Below are 24298 nucleotides of genomic sequence, written 5' to 3'. Positions count from 1 at the left end.
GATAATCCCCTGATGAGAAAGAGCCATATGGTCTGGTAAGACTATGAAGACTTTACCTTTATGTACCAGCTAACTAGCCCCCACTACAAGTACATATATTTCATTACTTAAGTGTAGATATCTATCCATTCAGACAATAAGCCCATCAGCAAAGTAATAAAATGTTAAAACAGCTGATTGCCATTTCAGGCACAAATAAAGCATACAAGTTTGAGTTCAGTGGTGCCTGCAATGGTATGGATGCTATAGTGCAATTTCTGTGCAGGTCTTCTTTGTCCAGATTATAATTAATGCACACAGTGACATCTTACTGAGCCTCAATCTATCATACATTGCTCCATCATATCCCTGTTGTGGTAACCCCACTCTGAGATATTACTTTCTGCAAGTCATACACTTTCTGCATCTTTACATTTCTGGGTGATCTTTATCGTCCTCTCTTCCCGCAAACATTGAGGCAAAGTATCTATTCATGTCCTCCTAGTCTTCTGGATCCCATGCTTCACGAGTGCCCCATGATTGAACCCCCACATTTCCAATTTTCCAGACCACTCCCATAAATCTGACATGACTCCCTGCCTCCAACTCAGTGCTCCCAACCTTTGATCTTCCATTACAATTGCCAAGTCTTTTGCCTCCTATTTCCACTCACCCCAAAATTCTGATTTCTGATTTCACCCTGTTTTGGGTCTTAATCTCCCAATAACATGGCTGTACAAACTCTGTGACCCCAGCTTTCCCACTGAATTCTGAACTTGTATCATCTCACCTCCCTTTCCTTAACACCCAATCCCACACCCTGACCTGACTAGCCTCTGATCTCTGATGATTGACAGCCATCACCTGTTCCTGGCCTCTGATGTCTGACCATACTCCAACCCAATGTCCATTCCTGGAAGTGCCCTACTCCTCCAGCAGATTCTTCTCTGATTCTGCAGTCCTTCAGTCTTTAACACAAACAACCTGCCATAACCTTAAACTGCCAGAAAGCTGAGAGCAAGAAGAAAAAAAATACATGCAGAGGAATGTGAGGTGATGCATTTTTGAAGTATATTGAACGACAATGTTAAAAAGGGGGCGGCACGGTGGCTCAGTGGTCAGCACTGCTGCCTCACAGCAACAGGGTCCCAGGTTCGATTCCAGCCTTGGGTGACCATCTGTGTGGAGTTTGCATGTTCTCCACATGTCTGCGTGGGTTTTCTCTGGGTACTCCGGTTTCCTCCCACAGTCCAAAGATGTGCAGATCAGGTGAATTGGCCATGCTAAATTGCCCATAGTGTTAGATGCATCAGTCAGAGGGAAGTGGGTCTGGGTGGGTTACTCTTCAGAGGGTCGGTGTGGACTGGTTGGGCCAAAGGGCCTGTTTCCACACTGTAGGTAGGTAATCTAATCTAAACTCTAAAAGGGAGCTAAGGAACCTTGGTTCATATGTGCACGAATCACTGAAGGTGATAGGACAGGTGAAGAGAGCAGTTAATAAAGTATACAGTGTTCTTGGTTTTATTAATGGGAGCTTGGAGTACCAAGAACAGGGAGATCTTGTTGAACTTGCACAGTTAATTGCAGTATTGTATACATTTGTGGGTGCCACATTATAGGAAAGATATGATGACACATGAGAGAGTACAGAAGTGATTTACAAAAATGTTTCCTAGAATTAGATATTTCAGTTATGAAGATAGATTTAAGAAGTTGATTGTTCTTCTTGGAGGGAAGAAGGCTGAGAGGAGACTTGATAGAGGTTTTCAAAATCATGAGTGGGCTGGACAGAGTAGATAGGAAGAAGCTGTTCAAAAAAAGAGAGAGCATGGATTTAAAGTGATGTGCAAACAAAGCAAGTGTGAGAAAAAAATTCACTCAGCAAGTAGTTTGAGTATGGAATGAATTGCTTAGAAATGTGGTGGAGGCATTCAAGAGGGAATTGAATAATTATTTGGAGAGAAACAGTGTGCGGAGATATGGGGAAAAGGCTGGAAGTTGGCGATAGGTAACATCCACTCCCTCCTCCATTGGCAATAGCAGCAGTAGATACTACAGAAATTTGTCAAAGATCCTTCAACAACATCTCCAAATCCCTGACCAGTTCTATCTCGGAGGACAAGGGCAGAAGGTACATGGGAACCTACCATCTGCAACTTCCCCTCCAAGCCACTCACCAACCCTTACTTGGAAACATATTACCATTCCTTCACTGTCACTGGGTCAAAATCCTTAAATTCCCTCCCTAACCGTATTGTGGGTCGATGTTATGGCACATGAACTGCAGTGATTCAAGAAGGCAGCTCACCACAACCTTCAAGGGCAATAAGGCCAGGGAATATATGTTGGCCAAGACAGTGACATCTATAACCCATGAGTGAATAAAGGAATTGAGCTGGTCCTGAACATGGAAAGCCATCAATGCTGGAAGGATTTGACCTTGGTTGGTCCAAACCCAATGTTCCTATTCTGCACAAGCAGGCCATATTACTAAATGCAATGTTTCAAATTGCATTTTGTGGTATTGCAAAATGTTTTTATCACTATAAAGGAAGTAAAGTCATTTTAAAAAGCTACATATAAAATAGCTTATTCTATCAGTTGCAAGCTTGTTCTTTTGAGAGACAGGTAATAGTAATTTTTATAGTGTACTTGCTTGTTCATGATTTGTTCAGTGAATTCACTTGATACTTAAAATTCAAATTAGATTTAATTTGATGCACTACTGCTTTTGAAGGCAAGAGAAGAATACTGGAATAAAAAAGATCATTTCTAAAAGTGAAAGCAACTATTAGAAAAGTAATCCTTCAGGTTTATGGTCCTCATCAGGTTATTAACCTGAAATATTGGTCTTTATAGAGAAAGAATCCGAGGTACCAGTCCCGCTGAGCATTGGCAATATTTTCAGATTTCTAATATCCTTATGATTTTAATCTTACAACAGAAGGATAGTTCTGTTTATCTCTCCGGGCAAGTTATCAAAAGCTAACTCCATTTTAAAGCTGATAAAGACACATTTAAAGACTTGCGGAGTTGTAAATCACACATTCTGAAATTACACAGGCTCAAGAAGTCCCCTATTCAGAAGATCAGAGAAGAGTTGTATGTTATGAAGTACAGATACCACAAGGATGTGCTGCTTAGTGAAATTCCCCGAAAATTTGCCAATGAAGTGCAAAATAGAAAGAATCCAAATACCCATTGTAAATCAACTTTCCATAATCTTCAACAGTGGTTTCAAAAAGATTGCACAACAGTCAGTTCTACCTACAAAACTAACCACACTCCAAGAACAAATTAATCACCATTTTTCATTTCTGCTAATTAAGTGTTTGCAATTCTTGAGGCGATTCTTCAAATGTACATTTTTTAAGTACATGAGCACGAGTAGACATGTTTCCAAAGTTATCCTTTCATTTTATAAACTATTCAATTTATTTTAAAAACTGACTACTTTACACCAGTGCACCTAGTAAATCAAGTTATTCATTGTTGGTGGATTGAACACTCTGATTACCATGCTTGCTTTTTGGTGATTTTCCACTGTATTAATGAAAATTGCACCAATTTACTGGTGAACTATAGCAAGGAACACTTATACAGTCATAGAGATATATTGCACCCTTAAGTCCAACTTGTCCACTCCATCCTAAATTGATCTAGTCCCATTTGCTAGCATTTGGCCCATATCTCTCTAAACACTTCCTGTTCATGTACCAGTCCAGATGCCTTTTAAATTGTGTAATTGTACCCGCCTCCCATCTCTTCTGGCAGTTCATTCCATTCACACACCACCCTCTGCATGAAAAAGTTGCCTCAGGATCCTTTAAAATCTTTCCCCTCTCACCTTAAACTTATGCCCTCTAGTTTTAGACTTCCCTACCCTGGGAGAAAGACCTTGGCTATTCACCTTATCCATGACCCTCATGGTTTTATAAACCTCTATAAGTCAACCCTGAGCCTCCGATGCTCCAGAGAATATAGTCCAGCCTATTCAGCCTCTTCCGATAGCTCAAATCCTCCTTGAGCTAGCAACATCCTTGTAAACATTTTCAAGAGTCGCAACATCTTTCATATATCAGGAATACCAGAACTCAACATAGTATTTTCACATTTATCTAACTTCAGCTCCATCTGCCACTCCTCAGCCCATGGGCCCTTCTGATCAAGGTGATATTGTACTCTGAGATACTCTTGTTCACTGTCCACTACACCACCAATTTTGGTGTCATCTGCAAATGTACTAAGCACGCCTCCTACATTCACATGGAAATAATTTATCTAAATGATGAAAAGGAATGGACCTAGCACCGATCCTTGTGGCACATTGTTGGTCACAAGTCTCCAGTCTGAAAAACAACCCCCCACCATCACCTTCTGTCCCTTACATTTAAGCAAATTTTGTATCCAAATGGCTAGTTCCCCTAGATTCCATTTGATCTAACCTTGCTAACTAGTCTACCATATGGAGCCTTGTCGAAAACCTTGCTGAAGTCCATATAGACAACATCTACCACTTGGCCTTCATAAATCTCCTTTGTCGCCTCTTCAGAAAACTCAATCAACTTACTGAGACACGGTTTCCCACGCACAAAGCCATGTTGACTATCCCTAATCAGTCCTTGCCTTTCCAAGTGCATGCAAATCCTGTCACTCATAATCGCCACCGACAACTTGCCCACTACTAACATCAGACTCACCGGTCTATGTTTCTCTGGCTCTTCCTCTCCACCTTTCTTAAATAAAGGCACCATGTTAGCCACCCACCAGTCTTCCAATATCTCACCTTTGTCTGTTAATGATACAAATATCTCAGCAAGGGGCCCAGCCATCTCTTGCCTAGCTTCCCACAAAAAGTGGCACAATGGCTCAGTGATTAGCACTGCTACCTCACAGCACCAGGGTCCCAGGTTCGATTCCAGCCTCAGGTGTCTGTCTGTGTGGAGTTTGCACATTCTCCCTGTGTCTGCGTGGGTTTTCTTCAGGTGCTCTGGTTTCCTCCCACAGTCCAAAGATGTGCAGGTCAGGTGAATTGGCCATGCTAAATTGCCCGTAGTGTTAGGTGCATTAGTTGGAGGGAAGTGGGTCTGGGTGGGTTACTCTTCAGAGGGTCGGTGTGGACTGGTTGGGCCGAAGGGCTTGTTTCCACACTGTAGGGAATCTAATCTTAAAAAAAATCTGGGGCACACCTGATCAGATCCCAGGGATTTATTTACCTTATGTGTTTTAAGACCTCTGACACCTCCTTGTCTGTAACTTGGACACTTTTCAAGACCTCATTATTTATTTTCCCAAGTTCCCTAGCTTCTGTTGCTTTCTCCACTGTAAATACTAATGTGAAATATTCATTTCGTAACTCACCTATCTCTTGTGGTACCACAGGTAGATGGCCTCATTGATCTTTAAGGGACCCTATTCTCTCCCTAGTTACTCTTTTGCTCTTAATCTATTTGGATTTTCCTTAGCCTCTTTTTCCAAAGCTATCTCATTCCCATTTTGCCCTCCTGATTTCCCTCTTAAGTATACTACTTCTGTTATACTCCTCAAAGTGGTTCACCCGATACCAACTGTCTACACTTGACATATACTTACATTTTTCTAGTCATCCAGCATTCCCTACACCTAGTAGCCTTGTCCTTTGCACTAACAGGAACATGTTATCTTTGAATTTTTGTTATCTCATTTTTGAAGGCTCCTTTCAATCATCTTCTGACATTTCCTGTGTAATACTGTCAAAAGTGACTTTACTCCAATTTAAACTTTAATTTTTAGATCAGGTTCAACCTTTTTGACAAGAAATTATGGAAAAGATAATAGAATTATGATCATTTGCCCCAAAGTGCTCTTCCACTGACACCTCAGTCAATTGCCTTATTTTTCAAGAGAAGGTCAAGTTTTGCTTCTTCTGTAGTAGGCACATCCACATGTTGAATATGAAAATGTCCTTGTATAGACTTAACAAATTCCACTCTGTCCAAATCCTTAACACTATGGCAGTCCCAGACTAGAAAATTAAAATCTCCTACCATTACAACCTGATTATTCTTAAAAATAACTGATACCCCCTTACATATTGCTCTCAATTTCTTGCTGATTATTTGGGAGGGGGGGGGGGAGTGGGGGTCTATAATACAATCCCGAATTGGTGATCATTCCTTTCTTATTTCTCAGTTCCACAACTTCACTGGACATTCTTCCAAGAACATCCTCTCAAAGTACATCTTATAAATAATAACTGGGGAAAAAAGTGTTTCACTGGTGCAATTGCATTGGTTTATGGAAGATTTTATAGTTCTAACATGCAAATAAGATTGACGTGAAAGGCTGAGCCATAATCTCACATCAGAATACAGCTGAGTTTTGCAGAAAATTTCTAATTGCACTTAGATTGGAGCTGTCTCTTGACATGTGTGTTTATTTAGTAATATTTTAAATATAAATCTCTTGGATAGATCATAACTGGTCCCAAATGGAAAATTTATAATCAAAACATTTTTTAAAACATCTTATCAAGAAACCAATCAAGCAGTTTCAGAAAGTTGTGAATATAGAGGCTATCTGGCCCATCAACCATGTCTTTTCCACATTTAATGTATAATCCAGCCTGTCATAGACTCCACTCTGCCCATATAATCTCCAGAAAGAAAGTTTGTTTATAAATGCTTTTTGATCTCCACAGATACTGAATTAGAGTTTGGGATATTTATTAATTCCATATTTTTACAACACAAATTTGATTTCCTCTTCTCCTTTCCCGCCACTCCAGACACCTTTGTAGAATGAATTTATTACATTCCTTGTCTATGATATTGAAATTAAAAGGGACCCATTTACAAGAGTTGCCTGATGTGATACCTCAGCATTCACTTTTCTAAAATAAAATATCAGGAAGACAAGTTATTATTACTTGTCCCCACTCCAGTCTTCATTCCCAAGCTTCATCTCTCTCCCTGGCAACAGCCTGAGATTAAGCCAATTTGTTTGCAACCTTGATGCCATATGAAATAACTCCACAAAGGCCAGTATCCTGCCACCAAGTCACCCTTCATTTGTACGTGCTTAGTACATGACACTGATCTGGCTAGCTCAGAGCAAGGTCCTAGAGTGAACAGAACACCAGACACTTATGTTTATATCTGTCAGCCTCACTCACAGAACTTATATTCTATGTGGCCCACGTGGCTGACCTCATTCTAATCACTACACCTTGATTGATCACAAGATGAAGTCCTGACCTCATTTTCATGCTATCACTAAGACAGCCTATTTTCACCTCTGTAACATCACCTAGGTTTACCACTGTCTTAGCTCATCTGCATCAAACCTATATTCATGCCTTTGTTACTTCTAGACTCAACTATTTCAATGCACTTCTGGTCTTCCGTATTCCCTCTTCCATAAACTTGAGATCTTCTCATGTCTTCATTTGCAGCAAGTATTATTCCATGATTATCCCTATGCTCTCTGAACTATTTCAATTAATTTCTTGTTTTTAAACTTTCCATTCCTGCTTTCAAATCCCCTCATGGTCTTGGCCCTCCCTATCACGGTAATCTCCAGCCATCTGAGAAATCTCTGGTCTTCTAACTCTGGAATCTTGCACATCTCAATTATAGTTGCTCCACCTTTAGTGACCAAATCTCCAGTTGCCAACGCATCAAGTTCTGGAATTCATTGCCAACAGGTCTCTGCCTTCCTTCCTCACTTTATTCCTTTAAACACTGATGAAAACCTAGATCTTGTACCAAACCTTTGATCACTAGACCTTAAAGGTCCATAAATAGCTCAATGTAAAACTACCACATTATAATGATCCTGTGATTGGTATAGTTTTTTTCATTATATTAAAAATGGTATATAACTATAAGTTATTGTTGTATTTGAATGATTTCATGATTGCTTGCAGCTATTACTAAATTGACTTTCTTTATTTATTTCCATTCCATTCGAAATGGAAACAAAAATATTTTTGTTTTTGGGAATCACGCCCAAAAATGCACACTGTTTGCAGCCATTCCCTTGCAATCCTGACGGAGATATAAGAAAACCTGTGAAGTACTTTTGAAACGTCTTCACAGCATTATAGTTTGTCAGTGTATATCTCAGTTGGTTCCCATCTGTTGTGGAGAAAATTATCTTTTCCCTGTATATTTCCTGGGAAGCCTGCAGTGATAGAGGACTGAGAGTAAATGTAAGAGGTAACAAATAATAAGAACAATAAAAACCCACACAAAACTACAAATTACTATATCTCTGTAATACATTTTTTAAGTGCCTATTACAAAAGAACACCATACTGCACCTAAAAGATAAAAGTGAGCACCAAAATGTGAAGTGGTTTGTCTACTTTAGGGCAAAAAAGTTGGCATTTACTTAAAGACACAGACTCCATCAAAGTACATGTCAAAAGCAAGTTGTATTGACACGTGCATAATTTATTAATGCATGTACATTCATGCTTCACTTCTGCACAATTGTCCAAATAAATAAATCACAACACCTTTTTGTTCAATTAAACAAATAAAATGCTTATTGCACATCTTTTCTTGATTTGACCATTTCGTGGATGTGCATTGGACTACAGGAGTTCTGGTCACTTTTCTTCCTGTTTAGCTTGACATACAACAGTTTAAAGATTCTGGATCATCTTGTTGTACAATAAATGATTTAATAATTTTGTATTAAAGCAAAATTAGGCAAAGTATTCGTGGTGTATCTTCAACAATTGTTTCCAAATTTTGAGTAAACTATGTGCAGGAACGCTTGCCATTTTGGACATCAAATGTTCTGAGGCCGAGTGTTGCACAGATCAGGAACTTTTATATTTAAAAACTGCAGACAGCAGCAACTCTGGGTTTTCTTGCCAATGGGTGCAGTAGGTTTCTGCTGAATTTCTGTTTCACCCAAGATGAAAGTGTATAGCAGGGCTAAAATAGTAAACAGTAGAAATCCCTCTAAACTATCTTAAAAGATATGTCTCAGTCCAAATCTCTAAGAAAATCTGACTGCTTCCATGCTAATTAGTACCAGATTTATGTTTCCAAATCTTCTGGAAACTGAATTTGTATTATCCCAAATTTTATAAAAACCTTTCTCAAAGGTTTCTTAAAGCTAGAGGAAGCAATCATCAGATTGACATGGATTAGACTGAAGCTTGAGTCATCAGAATAAAAGAATGTTTGAATTCCACCTCCTTCCAGGAAGGAAGTATTTGCAAATTATAAATGTGGCATCTTTATGTATTCTTTTCCTCCCCAGTGTCTTCCTTTAGGCCGGTCTCCTGAAGACATTAACTTCCTAATGGGACATAAATATATATCATACATTTCTTCAAATTCCCTTCAAAGCATCCAGAGTAAAGTAGTCAGTGAAGCAGGGCTGAGTGCCTTAAAAATCTAGAAAGTAGAAGGGAATGATTATTTTTAGGTCATTTCCAGGCTCCAGTTTGTTACCATGGCATTTTTAATATTTCATGGAAATATTGTATAGTGTCATTTCTTCAAACATAATGGGTAAAATTGCTTTCAAATCTTGTTTTCATTCTTCTTTGCTGACTATTTCTATCACAGTACAGTTACAGTTTCGCAGCCAGGTGCTCTGACCCTTTTGCCTAAATTTGATTTGGGAGCATCAGTCTCTTCCATTCTGCACTCCAGCCTTGCACAGCAGTCAAGCTGAAAGGCAGCTTATTAGAGCTTCCCACTAGCAGCTGGCACACTGGTTGTTGTGCATGTAATTGGGAGTTAGCTCAGTGAGTATCAGGAGTAAACAGCTCTCAGCATCCTGACGCCGTATCTTGAGAACCACAGGTAATTGAGGCTCAATTTAACAGGCTGTTTGCGAATGATAAATTCCCTGGTGCAAAAATCCTGTTGATATTTACAATATGTACATGAAAGCATTCCAGAATCACAATCAAAAAGAGAAATTATCTGGTTACATTGGCCTTACGATGGTTTTGTATCATTGTGATTGCACATGGGATGTACAGGTGCAGACCGCAGCAGAGGAAATATTTGTTGCTTAGTTACTGGTAACTTAAAAGACCGACAGCATTAAATATGTCTGCCAAATTACTGTGTTAGAAATACCAATCAATTGATTAGAACTGAATCAACAATATAGTACTGTTTGTACAGCAGTGGTAAAGAAATGTAAAGCAATGCAAACAACTAAAGCGCGAAAATTTGTATGGCACTCTTAAAGGGCAAATGCATTCCCTTTTTGCTCAAGAAATATTGCATGTAAAAAGCACATGAAGTATTTGCATGCACTAGCTAGCAGTCTTGTGTTCCATTTATTTGCTGCCCACATCCTTCTAGATTGTAGTGGTTATGGGTTTATACCTTGTAGTCTGTATACTGCTGCTATTGAGCATCAGTGGTGGAGGGAATGGATGTTTGCGGATCTGATGTCAATTAAGTGGGCTTCTTTCACCTGAATGGTGTCAAGCATCCTGAGTGTAAAGTATCAAGTGTCCACTCATTCTAAAAGCATGAAGCTGATTAAACTCAGAACTACATCTATCGAAGTACTATCGTAGAAAGATATTCAGTAGAAATTTCTTTCCTCCTCTTTCTATGGGATGAAATTTAACTTGCAGGGATATGTGTGGTGTGTGTGGGTGCAGTATTAAAAGCTGGGAAACTGACAATGTGTTTAGAAACCAGTTCCAACCTGCCGATTTGTGCATTTAACCGTGGGGCGTTGCACTGTATGTCAGCAAGAGCCTCGGGAGAGGTGAGTTATCAATTTTCACATTCTGATCTCTCAATTACAGTGATATGAAAACATGCCTTTGTAATTTAACCATGGGCCTGTGGGTTGTTTAGAACTCTTCAGTGAAAACAAGGCTTGAATACAGTGTCAGCTGAGGTGGTGAAGTCATGCATTTGAATTATACCAATTATTGCTGAAACCTCATGCTACTTTCTTCATTGTGTGTGAGACCATTGTCCATAGCACTTGTGTTAAGAAGTTCCACCTGATCTCCTCTTTGAAGCTGTGATCTATCAGATCAGCATCTCTACTTATACTATTCCACTTTGGACCTCTGATGAAGGCCAAGATGAACCACAGCATTAACAGCAATGACATAAGCAGTAATATCTGATCCTCTGATCCTCACTGACATGCAGCTCCACAGGAAATAGGGCAACATCAGACAGGTAAGCTGCCTCAACATGTCAGAACATCATTATGTTGGAGGAGTCTGAATCTCACATCATAAGGTTTCAGCCTTCTGAAATAAGATCGGCTTCTAAATGCACACATGGGCTGTTTTTAATCCATGTCTTTTCCAAAGAAGTTTCCAAAATCTCTCAGTAGAGACCCATAAATGCATAAAACAAGTGACTTAATGGGTCATTTGCCAGTATTGTCAAATATCAGTTTTTCTGCTTATGATGTCAGTGTCTCTGGCTGTCTATCCACTGGCACAGGACAAGAACATAAGAACTACGATCAGGATTAAGCAATTCATTCCTTTGAGTCTGCTTCTCCATTTGATGTGATCATGGCTGATCTTATCTTGACCTCAACTCCCTTTTCCTGCCCACTCTTTATAACCCTTCAAGCCATTACAAATTTTAAAAATCAGTCAATCTCCTCCTTAAATTTACTCAGTCCCAGCATCTTCCCCACTCTGGGGCAGTGAATTTCACAGATTCACAACTCTTTGAGAGAAGTAGTTTCTCCTATTTTTTGTTTTAAATCTGCTACCCCTTGTCCTAAAACTGAACATGTCTCGATTGTCCCACACGAGGAAACATTCTTTCTGTATCTACTTTGTCAATCCCCTTTAACATCTTATGTATTTCAATTAGATCTCTTCTTATTCTTCTAAACTCCAGACCTGAACTGCTCAATCTCTCTTCATTAGACAAACATTTGAACTCTTTAATTCATCTCCCATAATGTAAAAATGAGACATGGGTAATATTGTACTTAAACATTAACCAAGATATTACTACAGATTTTGATATTTTCACATACACACTACAGTCTCAAGCACTCAATGTTTGGGCTCAAGTTAAGGATGTAAACTTCCTTCAGTGTGGCATGCTGTAGGACACAGGATTCTGTAAGTGTCTTTATCCCATTAGGTCTTGTGCTGTTTTACAGTAATACTATCATGAGTATGTCCCTTAAAGATATATTGTGTGAAATTATACAATAGTTCCTCAACTTCTGTCCTGTGACAGTTAACCTTCCCCTAATCTCTGTGCATCTCTTAATAAACTAACTGATCAAAGACAATCGATATCTATTCAAAACATATCTGATGACAGCCATGAGGCATCCAAGCAAAGAGGTCCAACAGCAATAAAACAAGTGGAGTATGATAACCAGATGTTATTGAGCACATTGAAGATGTGCTTCAGGTGCCTGAGCACATCTGGAGGTATCATTCATTAAGCATCAGCTTGGGTTGCTGAGCTGCCCTCTGTCCAACATTATATTGCAACAAAGTCTGAAACTGCAAAAGGAACAGAGCTTTGTCACATGATTGAGGAAGATTAAAAAGAATGTAATGTGGCCAATGCCACATTGTTGGTAGACATTGATACTCCAGATATGCTCAGTCTCGCATGTTCTACACAGGCTTTACCAATCAATACATGACAACAATTTACAGCACCTCTCCCCTCCCGCTTGGTATTCATTCTCCTCTTGCCATTTATCACGTAAAAAGGCAACTTGTCAGGAAAAAACCAAGAATGGCCTGTATGGAAAAGTGGTCAAGATAAATCATATTACGTGGCTTAAAAAATAAAGCAGGCTATTAAAATCCAAGAAGGTGTAAGACACTAATGTGCATATCCTTGTACAAATACAATCATTACTCTTCCTCTTCTACATGGAAGGAAAGAAGAGACGTAGAAAAGAGCAATGGCATGTTTTGAATGGATGAATGAACAGTGTAGGTTGTGTAATTATCATGGAGAGACATGGCAACTCAAAAGGTTGAAGGTGAGTGTCAGTCTTAGGTGGACAGATGAGGAAAAGGAGAAGTGAGATGGATGGATGAAGGTGCAAGACAAGATAAGAGGAGCAACATTTTGCAATAAGTTTGAGATGGTAGAGTGAGGAATTTGGTATGATACAAGTATCAGGTTGTGGTTGAACATATTCTGTCCTGCTTCCAACTTCAAAATCCATCAAATTTCATGTTTAAAATCTTTCTTTATATATTTGAAATTTAAATTGATTTATCACAGTATAGTGTAGTTTATGCTGTCCATGTAGCACCCTCGGTCCTGGAGGAATGCTGTCTCATTTTTATTGTATTAGTTGTATGTGGTATAAATGACAGATAAAAGCTACTCTAGTCTATTATGCCCATTGAACCTAATAGGTCAGACAACTTAGAAATAATGTGGTAAAGCAGTGGCTATGATAAATAGTCACTGATGGCTAACTGTACTTATTTCTGAGTTTGCTGTATACCAACAGACCACTATGCCCACCTCATGAACTTAACAGCAAGACCTGCATTTTTTAGAGTTATAGAGATGAACAGCATGGAAACAGACCCTTCGGTCCAATCCCGTCCATGCCGACCAGATATCCCAACCCAATCTAGTCCCACCTGCCAGCACCTGGCCCATATCCTACCAAACCCTTCCTATTCATAGACCCATCCAAATGTCTTTTAAATGTTGCAATTGTAACGGCCTCCACCACTTCCTCTGGAAGCTCATTCCATACACGTTCCACCCTCTGTGTGAAAAAGTTGACCCCTTAGGTCACTTTTATATCTTTTCCCTCTCACCCTTTTGACCTGTATTTCTATTTCACTTTTGACAGCCAAAGTAACTGTAACAAAAAGCTGTTGAAATTCAAACGTAACAACAGGCTAGAAGTTGTGATTAAAGTTTTGCAGGACTTTCACTAATGTCATAAATGCTGAGATGTAAGAACCAAAGAAAATATGCAATAGAAGCAAGAGGAAGCTATTTAGTGTGCTGATCGCGCTCCGCCAGTCCATCTGATCATACCTAATCTGAGTTACTTGCTCCTAACTTCCTACCTGTGCCACTCCCATGCTCCACACCCTTTGATTTCCTTGTGGACTAAATGCAGCCTCAAAGACCCAGCCTCCACTGCTGTCTGGTGCAGTAAACTCCAAAAGATTAAAATCCTTCTGAGGGAAGAAATTCTTCCTCAACTATGTCTCAAAGTTGTGATCTTTTATTTTGAAACAGCGGCTTTCACTTAATGTCCAGTAAGAGGAGTGTCTGATGTAATTCAAAAAGGGGATTCAAAAAGCTCTCATTCAGACAGGCAGTAGAATGAGAACTCCAGTGTGAGAATCTGGATGAATATTGGAGAGTCAGTAGCTTTACCGTAGCCTTGTAATAGTGGCTTCTTGCATTGCTTGATCTCAGGCCAAATTTTAGACTCTTGGTTTATTATCACTAGGTTCATAAGACTGATAAGAAACTAGTTCTCGTTCACTTCCCATATATCCCAAAATATCTAATAATTTGAGGATCATAACTCAGACAAATAAGTTAATCGGAGAACCATTTTCTAATGCCTGTTCACTTCTAGAATGGTTTTGAAACAAAAGCCATTTGCTTAGCTTTGTGAGAGAAGTGGGGTATGGGCTGGAAGGCTGGGTTACTAGCAACTGCAACTTGCTCCCATCTTATTTTTCTGCAGCGTGAAGCATTGTTAAGTGCAGCTCAAAAATGTCCTAATAACTCAAGACTGGAAGTTCCTGATCATTTAGTAATATATGATTTGGTGCTAGCTATTCAGGACAAAGAAGATGCCTGGTTCAGTTCCCGCTCCATTAAGTTTTAGCATAAAACAGTATGTCATACTGATGATGATCAAAACAGGGCCATTATCCCTGCCTTCTGAAAAGCTTCCACCTATCTTCCTGATTCAAGGTTCTGATTCTTAAAACGATTTGAACTCTTACTTGAAATAATTTAATAGTACTTATGCCCCTTTCATGTTAGATGCAACACTGGATATAGGTATGGGAAAATCAGGAAATTGTAATTGGACTAAACTGCAGGTATGACTGTAAAGTAAGTTTGCATGAATAGATATTCTGTTTTCACCCAAGACAGTTTGCCTGTGCAATTGTCTGATGTCCATTGAAAATTTCATTGCTGGCTCCTATTGAGCTAGTTAAGAGATTATCCCATCAATAGACTATTCCTCAACTGGAGGAGATGATTTACTATCCAATAGTTCATAACCTTTGTATTTTGATTTACTTCCCATAAGTTATATACCATGCCTGAGAAAGAAGCTGAGCTCTAAATGCTTGTCATTTCAAATAAACCTGTTGTCATTTGATTTTTGACTTTTTTCACCCCAGTCCAACTCTGGCATCTCCACACTATTCATCAGCAGTTTACTTGGTTATTTATTTTGATGTGTAAAGAAAGTGGCCATAACACACAATAGAATTACTTTCTTAAAAGGCCTTTCCAACTTAGAGATAAATAGAGTAGAGCTTAAAACTTGTGCACAAATGTAATGTGATCACAGTTGACAAAGGTAGGGATATCTGGTCGGCATGAACGGGTTGGACCGAAGGGTCTGTTTCCATGCTGTACATCTCTATGACTCTATGACAGAGTTATTGACTCTCACATTAGATAGGAATGAACAGAATTCAATTCAAGACACAGACATAGATTTCCTTGTTGATTATCAATTTTAAATTGCAACTCAGATGTCACAAATTTTTTCTATTGCAATCAGTCAGTTTTTAGTAAGATCTCAGATAATGATTAAGAAATATTTGAGACTACTGCCTGCGTTTTCCCGTTGGATAATCTTCATACAATTGTAACACATTTGTCAAGGGATGAGTAAAATTACAATGCTTTCTCAACCATTAATTCAGATCACCAAATCAGCACCAATGATGAATGGTTATACCTTGTATCACACTGATTAAGAACAAATGAAGCTCATAATGATGTGGTTGAAAAATGAGAAAATTGCTTACTTCCTATCTTCAATGACAAGCTTTAGTATTAACCTTGAATAACATCCAGTTTTAATTGACAGAACCACATTAAAATATTCACAAAGGAATGTTCTGCTCAGATACCTTATGGAGCAGGAGCTGTACACTGGCATGATGATGAAAAAGAGAAAGTGTCAGTGTTCAAGACACTTGTGAACATCTGTCTACCTGTAATTGAAAAACAGTGCTTGAAGCTTTACAATGGGGATATCTTTTAGTTCGTCATTGTCAGGATTTCTGAACAACTGGAAAATGACAGTTATTTCTCCTACAGTTCGAGATGCCCTTTTGGGAGCAGTCTACAAATTATAGGTCACTGGTGCATTCCACTGGCACTTTCACTTTCAATCACGTGTCAGTCAGCCCAACTTTTCCACCTTTGTTGTGAGTAAGTAAACCACATGAGGACCACTAACACTAGAAGAAGAAGCACACTGTATAAGGGTTACAGCTCCACAAGTCTATGCACAGTCACACTTCCAACATATTTCAAGAAAGCACGAAGAACAGGTGAGTGGAAAGTGGTTGCAAATGTAATTTATTTCCTGTATATAAATAATTAGTCATTTTTTTGAACCAGTGAGTCAGCAGTTTCCCTCGCCTACTCTCTCATAACTGTTAGCAACTCTATACGCATGCTGGAGGTATCAGAGCTGAAAACTATTCGGCATTTTATCAGAATTTTGATCACTTATGCTCCACTTGGTCTTGACTTTGCCGGTATGCCTGCTTGTTTACCAGAGGAGATCTTTAACTCTCTTGTTGAGCTGTGTGACAGAAGATGACAGGTTGAGTTAATAAACTTCCAGTTGGGCCAAAGTATTATCACAAATGCCCCTAATCAGCAAATATGTGTCAGAGGGCATTCTGCAGACAAAAGATAAGTTTTATAATTATCAGCATTTCTCCCTCTGTCATGTGGAACTTGAAAGTTTCTGTTACCTGTGGTAAATTCTGTCATCGCTAACAGATTATGTTGTCACTGACAGATTCTGTTATGTTGTCAGGTTCTGATATCACCGGCAGATTATGTTACCACTGGCAGATTCTGTTGCCAAAGAGATTGAAAATGTATTGGTAACTTATTATAAAGAATTGACCAAAGTGGCTGAGGTTTTTTTATGTCTTTTTCTCAGTTTCAAATGCTTACGTTTTCAGGTAGGTTTCCCTTAAGGAACTGATGGTGTTATTAACCTTCTGGCTGATGGTTATGTATGGCCCTTTCTGTGCAGGCATTTTGTTGCGTGATTTGACGCATTTCATCATTATCTGATACATCCACTTCTCACTTTTGTCTTTGGTTGTGGGTTTCTGGTAGACTTAAAACTCTGGGCAGTTCAGTATAATCACAGAAGCAAACAGTCAAATGGCCTCTTCCTGTGGTAGAAAAATCTGATTCACTGGTGTCTAAAAAATTTCTAATCACGAATGATCATGAAGTCATAAGATCAAGCAGAGTATAATTAGTGAAAATGTAAAGTTGTCTATTTGGCTGGACTAACAAAAAAGAAGTTCATTATCAAAATTATGAGAGGATGCAGAGGGATCTATGTAACCCTGGTGCATTAATTGCAAAGCGTCAGTATATTAGTACATTGAGTAATAAGGAAAGTCAAGAGAAGGTTGCCATTTATTGCAATGAGAATTGAATGCTAAAATAGAGAGATTATGCTTCCATTATACAAGGTATTGTTGAGGTCGCATCTGGAGTACTGCATGAAGTATTTGTCTCCTTTTTTTTAATTAAGGAAAGATGTACATGCTTTGGAAGCAGTTCAGAGGAGGTTTACGAGACTAATTTTTTGATTGGGGTGGGGGAGGGGTGCAGCAGTGTATGCTTCTATCTGCTGGAGTTGAGAAGTGTAAGTGACAACTTGATTGAAACATATGAAACACTGAAGGGTCCAGCTTGACATGTTAGCTTTGTGAAGGATGTTTGTTCCTGTGCTCGAACCCCCAATTGAAAGTCACCATTTAAAAATAATTAGTCACCCATCTCAGATATGGATAACAAAAACCTTCTCATGTAGTTGAGTCTTTAGATTAGATTACTTACAGTGTGGAAACAGGCCCTTCGGCCCAACAAGTCCACACTGCCCCGCCGAAGCATAACCCACCCATACCCCTACATCTACATCTACCCCTTACCTAACACTATGGGCAATTTAGCATGGCCAAATTCACCTGACCTGCACATCTTTGTGACTGTGGGAGGAAACCGGAGCACCCGGAGGAAACCCACGCAGGCACGGGGAGAACGTGCAAACTCCACACAGTCAGTCGCCTGAGGCGGGAATTGAACTCGGGTCTCCGGCGCTGTGAGGCAGCAGTGCTAACCACTGTGCCACCGTGCCGCCCACGGAGTCTTTGGAATACCTTTCTTCAAAAAGTAGTGAAGCAGAGTCTTTGAATATTCTGTTATGGACCAGGCCAAACCACTCAAAACATTCTTAAGCAGGCAGTCCCAGATCATAACTTTGCAATTTGTTTCAGTAAGTGATCAGTGAAAATTACCCGGAGTAAGATAGCTAGGTTGACTACTAGATTTTAAAACAGACAACAAATGTATTCACAAAATTACACAATGAAACACAAAGAATAGAATAAAGAACCCCTACAGAACTCAACCTATTCAGCTAGACTTAATTATGGTGTTCAGAATACACACAACAGTCCCAATAAGCAAACTCCCTTTAAAAACCAAGATAAATGGAACACAAGCTTAAGTTGAAGTTGAAGGGCAGAAAAGAGAGAGAGTTTCCACACAGCTCCCTGTTGAATTTCTCAGTTCAGGACTGAGCTAAAACCTACTCAGCTCAGCTAGCCAGAGAGCTGACCACTCCCCTCTCTATATACAGGTCACATCTAAAGCATGACCACTTTGGCCTGAAGTCGCACCTGTTTATGTATAAACAAAAGGCTTCTCAAAATCCTTTTCATCTCTGTACCAAACCAGACTGATCAGAGTCCAGCCCAGTTTATTGGCCCCTCTGAAAAAACAATCAAAGAATGAGTCTCCTTGACCCAAGAAACAGCTTTTAGGGAAAAAAAGGAACTAGCTTTGTGACAGTACTTAAGGTAGAGGTAGGTAAATCCATAAGAAGAAGCAGCACACTGTATAAGGGTTACAGCTCCATAAATATATGCACAGTCACAGTTAGCAGGGATAAACAGGTCTGTGGAATAGTCAGATTGGTCTTGATCTCACTAAATGATAGAGCAGAATTTAAGTGCTGACGGACCTATTCCTGTTCCTAATTTGTACATATGTCCATTTGAAATTCCTAAATATTTGATGTATCTTGGCCAATAAATTGTGACATTTCTTTCATTTCAGCCAGGTGATTTAAACTTGGCATGTGATTGATTTCTTTTGCAAAGTATATCTCAAAAGCGGCATGAAGAGAACATGTAAAGTAATGCACTTACGACCTATTTTTTTCAGAAAACTTGTTAGTTTTTAAATTTAAAAATTTGTCAGAATTTTTAAATAGTGGAGTTTTTACTTACAATGATCATCGATTCTTCTCCATCTCCTGTCTCTAGACTGACATCTCCTCTAATGCTGGAATTGCGATTTTTGAGATGATAACTTCAATCCATTTGTGCCTGAAGCCAATATACTTGAAAAATTATTTCTGCACATTCAGCCACGGTCTTTTGATTTTCTGAAACTAATCAGTGTTGCAATTAGACCTGTACCTTAGGACATTCACATGGCTGAGAAACCTGATTAATGGACCTATATATTACATCATTTGAAAGCTTCACCTACTAGCAGATCTACAGGCTCAACTTCTTTATTGATAGTGTCATGGGATGTGAGTATCACTGGCTAGGCCAGCATTTATTATTGCCTTTAATTGTCCTTGTGAAGGTGGTGGTGAGCTGCCTTTTTGATTAGCTGCAGGACATCACGAGTATTGAGTGGAGAAGGGGATGATGGTTTGGTATATCCAGCAGTTAGGAAAGGATTCTTAGACTAGGACCCAACAACAGTAAAATAATACTAATGTAATTCCAAATCATGGTGGTACATGGCTAGGATAAGGTGGGTTTCCTGCATACCTGCCGTCTTTACCTTAATCAAACATTGGTGAATTGTTGCAGTGTATTTTTTAGATGGTACACAGATGTTACTATTGTATCACAGTGGAGGGACTGAAGGCTTACATTGAGTAGATGGTGCTGATCAAGCAAGTTTTTTGTCCTAAATTGGTTTCAAGCTTCCTGAGTGTTGTTGGAGATGCATCCATCCAGGCAAGAGGAGACAATCACTTCACATTATTGATTTGATCCTTGCACATGGTGCATAGACACTGGGGAGGTGAATTATTCACCATAGAATTCCTAACCTCTGACCTATTCTGTAGCCACAGCATTTATATGGAATTTCACCTCACCTTTCTGAAGAATATTTCAGTGAGCATGAACAGTCCCAGGTTTGAATATGAAAATCAATAAATTATTTTCCACATAAACAAGTTTTGAGAAGATTTGTAGCTCAGGTTGAGATTCAGGATGTAAGTTTGCTTGCTGAGCTGGAAGGTTGTTTTCAGACGTTTTGTCACCATAGTAGGTAACATCATCAGTGAGCCTCCGGTAAAACACTGTTGTTATGTCCTGCTTTCTATTGATGTGTTTAGGTTTCCTGGGTTGGTGATGTCATTTTCAGTTCTTTTTCTCAAAGGGTGGTAGAAGTGTCCAAATCGATGTGTTTGTTGATAGAGTTCTGATTGAAGTGCTGTGCTTCTAGGAATTCTAGTGTGTGTCTCTGTTTGGCTTGTCCTAGGATGGTTGTGTTGTCCCAATCAAAGTGGTGTCCTTCCTCAACTGTATGTAAGGATACTAATTAGACAGGGTCATGTCTTTTTGTGGCTAGTTGATGTTCATGTATCTTGGTGGCTAGTTTTTTGCCTGTTTGTCCAATGTAGTGTTTGTTATAGTCCTTGCAAGGTATTTTGTAAATTATGTTTGTTTTGCTTGTGGTTGTATAAGGTCTTTAAAGTTCATTAGTTGCTGTTTTAGTGTGGGGGTGGGTTTGTGGGCTATCATGATGCCAAGAGGTCTGAGTGGTCTGGCAGTCATTTCCGAGATGACTTTGATGTAAGGGAGAGTAGGTAGGGTGTCTGCGTGCATTTTGTCTGTTTGTTTGGGTATGTTGCTGAGAAATCGGCAGACTGTGTTCATTGGGTACCCATTCTTTTTGAATACATTGTATAAGTGATTTTCCTCTGCTCTTTGTAGTTCCTCTGTGCTGCCGTATGTGGTGGCTCGTTGAAATAATGTTCTAATGCAGCTCAGTTTGTGGGTTTGGGATGGTAGCTTCTGTAGTTCAGCATTTGGTCCATATGTGTTGTTTCCTGGTTTGAACTACATTGGACAACAGGCAGAAAACTAGCCAACAGGATACAGGACTAGCCACAAAAAGACATGACCCACTATCACTAGTTACCTTTCATACAAATGAGGAAGGACACCACTTTGACTAGGACAACACATCCATCCTAGGACAAGCCAAACAGAGACACACATGAGAATTCCTAGAAGAATGGCATTCCAACTAGAACTCTATCAACAAACACGTCGATTTGGACTCCATTTACCACCCTTTGAGAAAGAGATCTGGAAATGACATCACCAACCCAAGGAATCCTAAACACATACATACAGAGCAGGACATAACACTAATGCTTCACTAGAGGCCCACTGATGATGTTATCGGAGTATGGTGATGAAACATCTGAAAATGAACTTTACAGCTCAGCAAGCAAACTTACACCCAGAACTTTCCAGATTCTTAACCTAATTAAATGGTAAATTCATCTGTAATGAGTTCACCACTATGTTGAAAGTGAACACACCATTTTAACAGTGTGACAGAAAGGTCAACTAATAAAGGTTAATAATACATCAGAGAGCAAACAGATCCCTGTTAGCTTAACGAAAATAGTAGAAATTAATTGCATTTAAAATAAAATGGCATTGATGGAAAATATATACAGATCCTAAAACAGAATATAATATATACATTTATAGCCTCTTTCTATGAGTTCTAGTTATCTTTTTGAATCCCAGATGTTTTAATCTTTAAACATGGAAAGATGAGAGTGCTTCTTGTTCATTGAAAGTCATGCCAACCAGATATCCAAACCTAATCTAGTCCCATTTGCCAGCACATGGCCCATATTGCTCTAAACCCTTCCTATTCATATACGCATCCAGATGCCTTTTAAATGCTGCAATTGTACCAGCCTCCACAACTTCCTCTGGCAACTCATTCCACATACGCACCACCCTCTGCATGAAAAAGTTGTCACTTAGGTCCCTTTTATATCTTTCCCCTCTCACCCTAAACCGATGCTCTCTAGTTCTGGACTCCACCACCCCAGGGAAAAGACTTTATCTGTTTACCCTATCCATGCCCCTCATGATCTCATAAACCTCTATACGGTCACCGTTCAGCCTTCAACGCTCCAGGGAAAACAGCCCCAACGTTTTCAGCCTCTCCCTACAGCTCAAATCCTCCAACCCTGGCAAAATCCTTGTAAATCTTTCCTGAACCATTTCAAGATTCACAACATCCTTTTGATAAGATGGAGAAGAGAATTTCATGCAATATTCCAAAAGTGGCCGAACCAATATCCTGTACACCTGCAACATGACCTCTGAACTCCTATACTCAATATTTTGACCAATAAAGAAAAGCATACCAAATGCCTTCCTCACTATCCTATCTACCTAGACTCTACTTTCAAGGAACTATGAACCTGCTCTCCAAGGTGTCTTTGTTCAGCAACACTCCCTAGGACCTTACCATTATGTGTATAAATCCTGCTCTGGTTTTCTTTTCCAAAATGCAGCACCTCACATTTATCTAAGTTAAACTCCATCTGCCACTCCTCAGCCAATTGGCCCATCTGATCAAGATCTCTTTGTACTCTGAGGTAACCTTCTTCACTGTCCATTACACCTCTGATTTTGGTGTCATCCGCAAACTTACTAACTATACCTCCTATGTTGATATCCAAATCATTTATATAAGTGACGGAAAGTAGTGGACCGAGCACCAATCCTTGTGGCACTCCACTGGTCTCAGGCCTCCAGTCTGAAAAGTACCCCTTCATCACCACCCTCTGTCTTCTACCTTTGAGCCAGTTCTGTATCCAAATGGCTAATTGTCCCTGTATTCCATGAGCTCTAAACCTGCTAACCAGTCTCCCATGTGGAACCTTGTCAAACACCTTACTGAAGTCCAAATAGCTCATGTTCACCACTCTGCCCTCATCAATCCTCATTGTTAATTCTTCAAAAAAACTCAATCCAGTTAATGAGATGTGATTTCCCACGCATAAAGCCATGCTGACTATGCCTAATCAGTCCTTGTCTTTCCAAATACATGTAAATCCTGTCCCTCAGGATTCCCTCCAACACCTTGCCCACCACCAATGTTAGGCTCACCTGTCAATAGTTCACTGGTTTTCCCTTACCACCTTTCTTAAATAGTGGTACCACGTTAGCCAACTTCCAGTATTCCGGCAACTCATCTGTGACTATTGATGATACAAATATCTCAGCAAGGGGTCCAGCAATCACTTCCCTCGCTTCCCACAGAGTTCCAGGGTACACCTGATCAAGTCCTGGGGATTTATTCACTTCTATGCATTTCAAGACATCCCGCTTTTCCTCTTCTGTAATATGAACATTTTCAAGATGTCACCATCGATTTTCCCACGTTCTATATCTTCCATGTCCTTCACAGTAAACACTGTTGCAAAATACTCGTTTTGTATCCCCCTCGTCTCATGTGGCTGCACACATAGGCTGCCTTGCTGATCTTTGAGGGGCCCTATTCTCTCCCTAGTTACCCTTTTAGACCAAAATAGACCAATTATGGTTGCTGGCCCCAAAGTGATCCCCCACTGACAGCTCAGCCACCTGCCTTGCCTTATTTCCCAAGAGTACATCAAGTTTTGCACCTTCTCTGGTAGGTACATCCACATATTGAATCAGAAAGTTTTCTTGTACACACATAACAAATTCCTCTCCATTTAAACCTTTAATACTATGGCAATCCCAAGTCTATGTTTGGAAAGTTAGTATCCCCTACCATAATCATCTTACTATTCTTACAGATATCTGAAATCCCCTTGCAAATTTGTTTCTCAATTTCCCTCTGACTATTAGGGGGTCTGTAATACAATCCCAATAAGATGATCATTCCTTTCTTATTTCTCAGTTCCACCCAAATAACTTCACTGGATGTATTTCTGGGAATATCCTCCCTTAGCACAGCTGTAATGCTATCCCTTATCAAAA

General features: G+C 39.5%; 1 protein-coding gene across 10 annotated transcripts in view; it reads left to right on the top strand.

Annotated features, from left to right (window-relative positions):
* dlgap2a (discs, large (Drosophila) homolog-associated protein 2a) overlaps positions 1 to 24298 on the top strand; it is a 961527-nt gene that overhangs the window by 628042 nt on the left and 309187 nt on the right. The window contains exon 1 of one of the 10 annotated variants that reach the window (XM_072560944.1): positions 9696 to 9788. The exons of the other annotated variants lie outside the window; for them this stretch is intronic. The gene's annotated coding sequence lies outside the window, so the exon portion shown is untranslated. Of the gene's footprint in view, positions 1 to 9695; positions 9789 to 24298 lie in introns of those variants that run through there. 10 annotated transcript variants of the gene reach the window in all.

This window comes from Chiloscyllium punctatum, chromosome 3 (genome assembly GCF_047496795.1).
Source record: "Chiloscyllium punctatum isolate Juve2018m chromosome 3, sChiPun1.3, whole genome shotgun sequence".
Taxonomy (NCBI): Eukaryota; Metazoa; Chordata; class Chondrichthyes; order Orectolobiformes; family Hemiscylliidae; genus Chiloscyllium; species Chiloscyllium punctatum.
Note: the sequence above shows the minus strand (reverse complement) of the source record. Positions and strands in the feature narration are given on the sequence as shown.